Raw genomic sequence first — 6186 nt, forward strand, 5'->3', positions numbered from 1 at the left:
GGAGGAGCTGATAGGCTGGACTGGAAGTAAAGAAGGAAATATCTCCACAAGCATTTAATGTTTCCTTGAGGAAGTTTCTAAATGAATCCATAGACCAGCATTTCATTTTGAAAGCCAATGAGACTTCTTTAGGCCATTTGAGCTTTTAAAATCCAGAGTGAACATCCATTTGGCTTCAGAACTTAATAATTTTAAATTCAAATCACCTTTCCTAGGACACATTTTTTCCACTTGAATGCCCCCAACCCTTAACCTCCCAGGCGGTATGATTATCTCATTATTTTTTAGTTTTGAATTTCTCGCCGGTTCCGCCCCCCTGCAATGCCAGCGCTCGAAGAGAAGGAACCCGGAAGACGCCCGTGTGTGGCTCAGGGTTACCGCTTTTGGTACGGGAAGTTACCCCCGAGCCACACTCGCTATTACAGCCAGGAAGGTTAAAGGATTTCTAAACCCTCCTTTTTTTTCCATATATCTACTGCTATCAGTCGAGGAGAGACACAAGGTAAGTCTATGGACGCGTGCACCCGCATGCAGACACCGTGGGACAGGAAGTGCCAGCAAGGACAGAGGAGTCAGCGCTGGATCAAAGACCCGCAGCAGCGCTGGAGAGAAGGCTGAAAAGGATAGAAAAGAAGAAGAGGAAGATCGGATTAAGAGACATCATTTAAGGTAAGTGATTTAATTAACATTGGGGGAGGGAAAAAAGTTTTTGCATTTAATGTCACTTTAAGACATCTGTACTGCTTTTATGTTTTTCTCACTTTTAAAACATGTGTTCAAGTATTCTCCTTCTTAACTCTTTAATAGTTTTGCGCACATACAAGAGAGGACAGGGGCATTTTGCTACATACACCAATCTTGTGGTACTGCAATTTATCAAGGACTCAACTAAACCATTGATCCACCCTGTGGATTTAGAAATTCCTTCACGGTGTACATATATAAAATTGCCTTGCAGTTCCCACAATGATATGATCATTTCGGTGGTTTTGGTAGCCAGTTTTTTAATATATTTCTCTTCACTCCTTTTAATGAATGAAAGTCTTCCCTGACTGAATAAAAATATAACTAAAGACTCAATGTTGACTCCGCTTTGTCCTGTTGAAATGAATGAGCTGCCAATGTAGTATCAAACGCACCCATTTGTAAATTAATTCACTCTGTTCAGGATGGGAAAGTTTAGTAAATTGTTTAATAACTTTTTGTCCAACACTTTTAAACTGTCCCCTGCCACCAGCTCAAGAGTGCTCTGCACCACTTCCCTGGACTTCTGTGCAGGTAGGTGAGCACACTGAGCATGTCACAGAGAACTAGTCACTTGCACAGTGCAGTCTCACACTACTGTCAATCAGCTTACTAGAAGGAGGGAAAAGCAGAGGAGTGGCTTGCCACTGTAGGCTTCTGGTACTATCTGTATGTGTGGACGCAAGCAGGGAGGGACACTCGGTTGCAATCCAAGCTGGCAATGTGCACAGAGAGGTGGCTCCATGGGACCCTGCAAGGGGATGGAGCCACCCTAAAGCTGGAACTTGTGACAAGTCTTTTTTGACAGATGGAATGTAAAGAAACTACAGGCTTTACAAGAAAAACACATGGTACGTGCAGAGATCCGCAACATTATAGGCTTTAATATCCTGAAAATCATATAATCTATTTTATGTAACACAACACACCACACTAGCATGCACTGCCTTAGTGTTTTGGGGTGCTATTTAGCAGAATGGCACTGTAACACATGTAACATGTAAGTGTAAATGGGCCCTCAATTTCTGCCAATCCCTTGAAATTTTCAAAGCACTGCCGTTTTTTAAACTTTTAAAAGGTAAAAACCTTAGGCACCTTCTGTGCATGCCTCTGTGATTGTGCTTTTGATACCAAGCCTCTACTTCCCCGTGCTTGGGCTTGAATACTGCCCATTAGCGAAGCCCTGTTCAAACACCATCTTGGTCCAATGACAATGGCTCAATGAGCAATAAAGATGTTTCAATCTAACAGGGAGTGATGTGTGAGGCTCATTTCCATGGGTGGTGCTTAGCACCCCAAGCAGAGATAGTTGGGACAAAGTAAAATCAGAACTGGAGCAGCAAATAGAATTTTTGCTGCTCCCTGTAATTTCTGCTGTAAGGAGGGCTTTTCATTTTAGAAAGTTGAAAACAGCCGACAGGTTAAAACTCAAAACCACTCTGTGAAAAAAATGTAAAAAATCCATTGTCTTGTTGCAATACTTAACTACTATCCAGTGCTGCCCCCCACACACTTACAACAATAGGCATTTAAAACTGGTCTACTTCCTGTGAACCCAGGCTGTCAATGACACATCCACTATGGGTGCATTATGCTCATAATACTCCTGGATGGAGCAGAGCTCACACATCATCATGCGGGTGCCACTCATTTCAGGAGGAAGGACCACCCATTAATGAAGACAGAGAGGAAGGGCCCATGACATCCCCAGACCGGCCTGAAGAATGCAGGATAAAAGGCAAGTATACTTTTTTTTTTCTTAAAAGGGATAGCGGTGAGGTACAAGGGGGTGGGGGCTGGAGTTCCACATTAACTCAGAATAATGGTATTCAGCTTTCTAGAAATAAATCACTAGTTTTATTTTAAAGTGTCAATTTACCCAAAAGGGTTATTTTAGTGACAGTGGGCTGGGTCAGCTCCTGGCTTCTTGTATATACCGGATACTTTAAGAATAAGATTTTCTTGCAAAAAATCGCAGCTCTGTTTTTGTCTGCCTAGGAGGTTTGGGTGATCCTGCCTGCTTATGTATTGTGTTCTAGCACCTCTTAATGAGATATCAGTAATAAAATAACAAAAGCAAGCAGCATGTATGGGAACCCCTCATAATGACCATGATAAGTTGTGCACAAGGATCTTACCAATACCGTCCTTGAAAGATGAAGGAAACTGTTAGAAATGTGCATCAGGATTCGAATGAACCTGCAAATCAACAACAATCAGTTGATTCAGCGATTCGTCAGAATCCAAAATGACAAATTTAATATATGCCCGAATATACTAAAATGATAATCGGGCATACATAAATCAGTTTTCAGAACACGCCGGCAGCCATATCTGTCATCAGTGTGTTCTGTGCATGCCTGTCACCATCTTGGAGGTGGAGCGTATGACGTCACATGCTGAACCAGCGGTGGCCAGATCGGGCACCGGCGCTTTCTGCGCCGCCATTTTGGAGTAGATCTTGGTACACACCAAAATGGCGGAGCTTGAACATGTGGATGCCGCCATCTTAGTGTATACCAACATCTACTCCAAAATGGCAACGCGCATGCGCTGAATGTGCCGACGGGCAATATGGCCACCGCTTGTTCTGCGATTTCAGACTCGGGGGCTTGTTTCCTCCGAATCCGAAACATTAAAATTAGTTTCCTTTTAGGAAACGAATGAAAATGTTTTTCGTTTTCATTTGTTTTGTCTGGAAATAAATGTTTGTGTTGTGCACATGTCTAGCAACTGTCAATTGATTTAACACTTCAGCATCTACCAAAAACAGAAATATCAGTTTGGGCAAACTGTCCCTTTTAAGACTGAAGACTTTACAAAAAATGAATAATATGTCACGTTTAATCCCCTGCAAAAATTATTCAGTGAGTCACTAAACATATTAACCTCTAAAGTCCTCACAGGTGACAGTTTATATTAAAGGTTTAGTGTTCCCAAGGCTTGAACATTTTGAATACAATTTATTGCATCTGACAACCTGCTGCGATCTTATAATTCTGTGCAGATCAGCACCATTATTTTTGTCTAATAGCTTTACATAAAGCCTATTAGAATGAATTATGACTTTGTAAATATTTCTATTTTAACCAGACAGTTTAACTCCATTTTTTAAATTGATATAATGTATAATAATTGTCATGCTAAACAATTTACAATTAAACCAAGATCTGTAATTTCATGTTAAAAAAATTTCCCTTTAAATCTGAAGAGTTTCTAGATTTTCTGCAACTCGTAAACGCACTCAAATTAAAATTTCTCTTCATAGTTAATTGCCTGCTGACAACATACTACAGGCTTCTGAGTTATGTAGTCAGGGTCTTGCAAAATACTTATGCCCCCCCTACATTGAGAAGAGTCTTTAAAATGGAAAAGGAAAACAAAAAAGCCACACTTCACATGAATCAATAGGAAACTTGATAAATCAGCATTACCAAACAATATATCTTGCAGTAAATAAAATCCACCTTTCTTGCAGTGAATAAAAACACTGCTCTGAGTTGATGTCACTTACAGCCTACGCAAATGTATCAGGGTCTCTGCTATTGGGTGCATAGCAGGTGTTTCACATGATTAGGGACTGCAGAGACCCTACTGTTTTCAGTCAGATAGACCTTTTTAGTGAGCTCAGCATGTGATGAATGAACATGAATTATAAAACTATACATTGAAAACAAGCTTTGTTTTAAAACCTTGGGTGCCTAGTCACACCATGGCCAGATCAGATCCAGACCATTACGTTTTTCTTCCGCACCAAAAATGCATCCCGATATATTTGTATGGGATTTATGGGCTCCGTTCACAACAGTGCACTCTGTTCCAATGCAGGGAAAAATACTGCAGGTCACATTTTCTTGGCCATGGAATGCAATAGAACGCAAAAAGCGTGCCAAAAATGCATCGCAACTCAACAGAATGAATTCAAAAAAATGGGGCCTGTGGATAAATAACACATATTACCTTCAAATAGACATAAGAGTGAATGAAAAAAAAAAACTTTCCTGGATCTGCCCGCAAGTCCTTGTATAAAGTCCAAAATTCACCCTTCGATTCTCTTAGCTTCAAGGGTGGGTACACCCAAAAACGATGTCTCCTGTGAGTATGTTGTTTCAAGATTGCAATAGCCATCACAAAGAATATGCCTGCATACATATAAAACATGTCTGTTCACCAGCTTACTCACACACATTGCATAATGACAGCCCCCCCGCCCTCCCACAAAAAGCACTCACAAATGCGCCGCACTTTTGTTTCCAGATCTGGTCCGGACATGGTGTGAATGAGCCCTCAGGCTGGTTTCAATAGCACACAGCTTAATGTTTTGCGTTAAAGTGCGTTAGGCAATGACAGCCCATTTATTTTACATCTACTGAGCACACACCTCAAACTGGCCTGTCTTAGTGAGTTACTATTCTTTTCATAAAAGCATTGCATTTGCTGCTCCACTGCTCATTCTGTCCAATACATCTACATATAGTGTACAGTTATAATATATTTCTAATACCAGCCCAATTCCTCAGAAAAATATCAAAACCAAGATGTCAGAATGGGAGTCTTAATTGCATTGCATATCCATTGCAAGGGTTGTCCTGGGCCTGTCATTTGTAACTTTTGCAAAGCAGTTTCACCATAATATGGATTCATGTTCATTTCTTTTGTGTGATTGTTTTTTTTTTTCGTTTGAGAACTTGTTCCAAGATCTAATATTTAAAAGGAAACATTTTAAACTTCTACAAGTCTCTGATGGCATTATCGAATGTTCTAATGAAATGTTAACATTTCGAGATTTTAAAATACTTACATCTACCAGTGTATGGCCAGCTGTAGACTTTGCTGTCTTTTATTGGAGTGATGTCCTCTTATGTATCATCTGTTTGACATCACAAGGATAGATCTACACTATATTGCCAAAAGTATTGGGACGCCTGCCTTTACACGCATCCCAGTCTTAGTCCGTACGGTTCAATATTGAGTTGGCCCTTTGCTGCTATAACAGCTTCAACTCTTAGGAGTGTGTCTATGTGAATGTTTGACCATTCTTCCAGAAGCGCATTTGTGAGGTCAGGTACTGATATTGGACGAGAAGGCCTGGCTCGCAGTCTCCGCTCTAATTCATCCCAAAGGTGTTCTATCGGGTTGAGCTCAGAACTCTCTGCAGGCCAGTCAAGTTCCTGCACCCCAAACTCGCTCATCCATGTCTTTATGGACCTTGCTTTGTGCACCGGTGTGCAGTCATGTTGGAACAGGAAGGGGCCACCCCAAAACTGTTCCCACCAAGTTGGGAGCATGAAATTGTCCAAAATGTATTGGTATGCTGATGCCTTAAGAGTTCCCTCACGGGAACTAAGGGGCCAAGCCTTACCCCTGAAAAACAACCCCCCACCATAACCCCCCCCCTCCACCAAACTTTACACTTGGCACAATGCAGTCAGACAAGTACCG

Source organism: Nanorana parkeri, unplaced genomic scaffold (genome assembly GCF_000935625.1).
Source record: "Nanorana parkeri isolate BGI_ZX_2015 unplaced genomic scaffold, ASM93562v1 scaffold83, whole genome shotgun sequence".
In the NCBI taxonomy this organism is placed as follows: Eukaryota; Metazoa; Chordata; class Amphibia; order Anura; family Dicroglossidae; genus Nanorana; species Nanorana parkeri.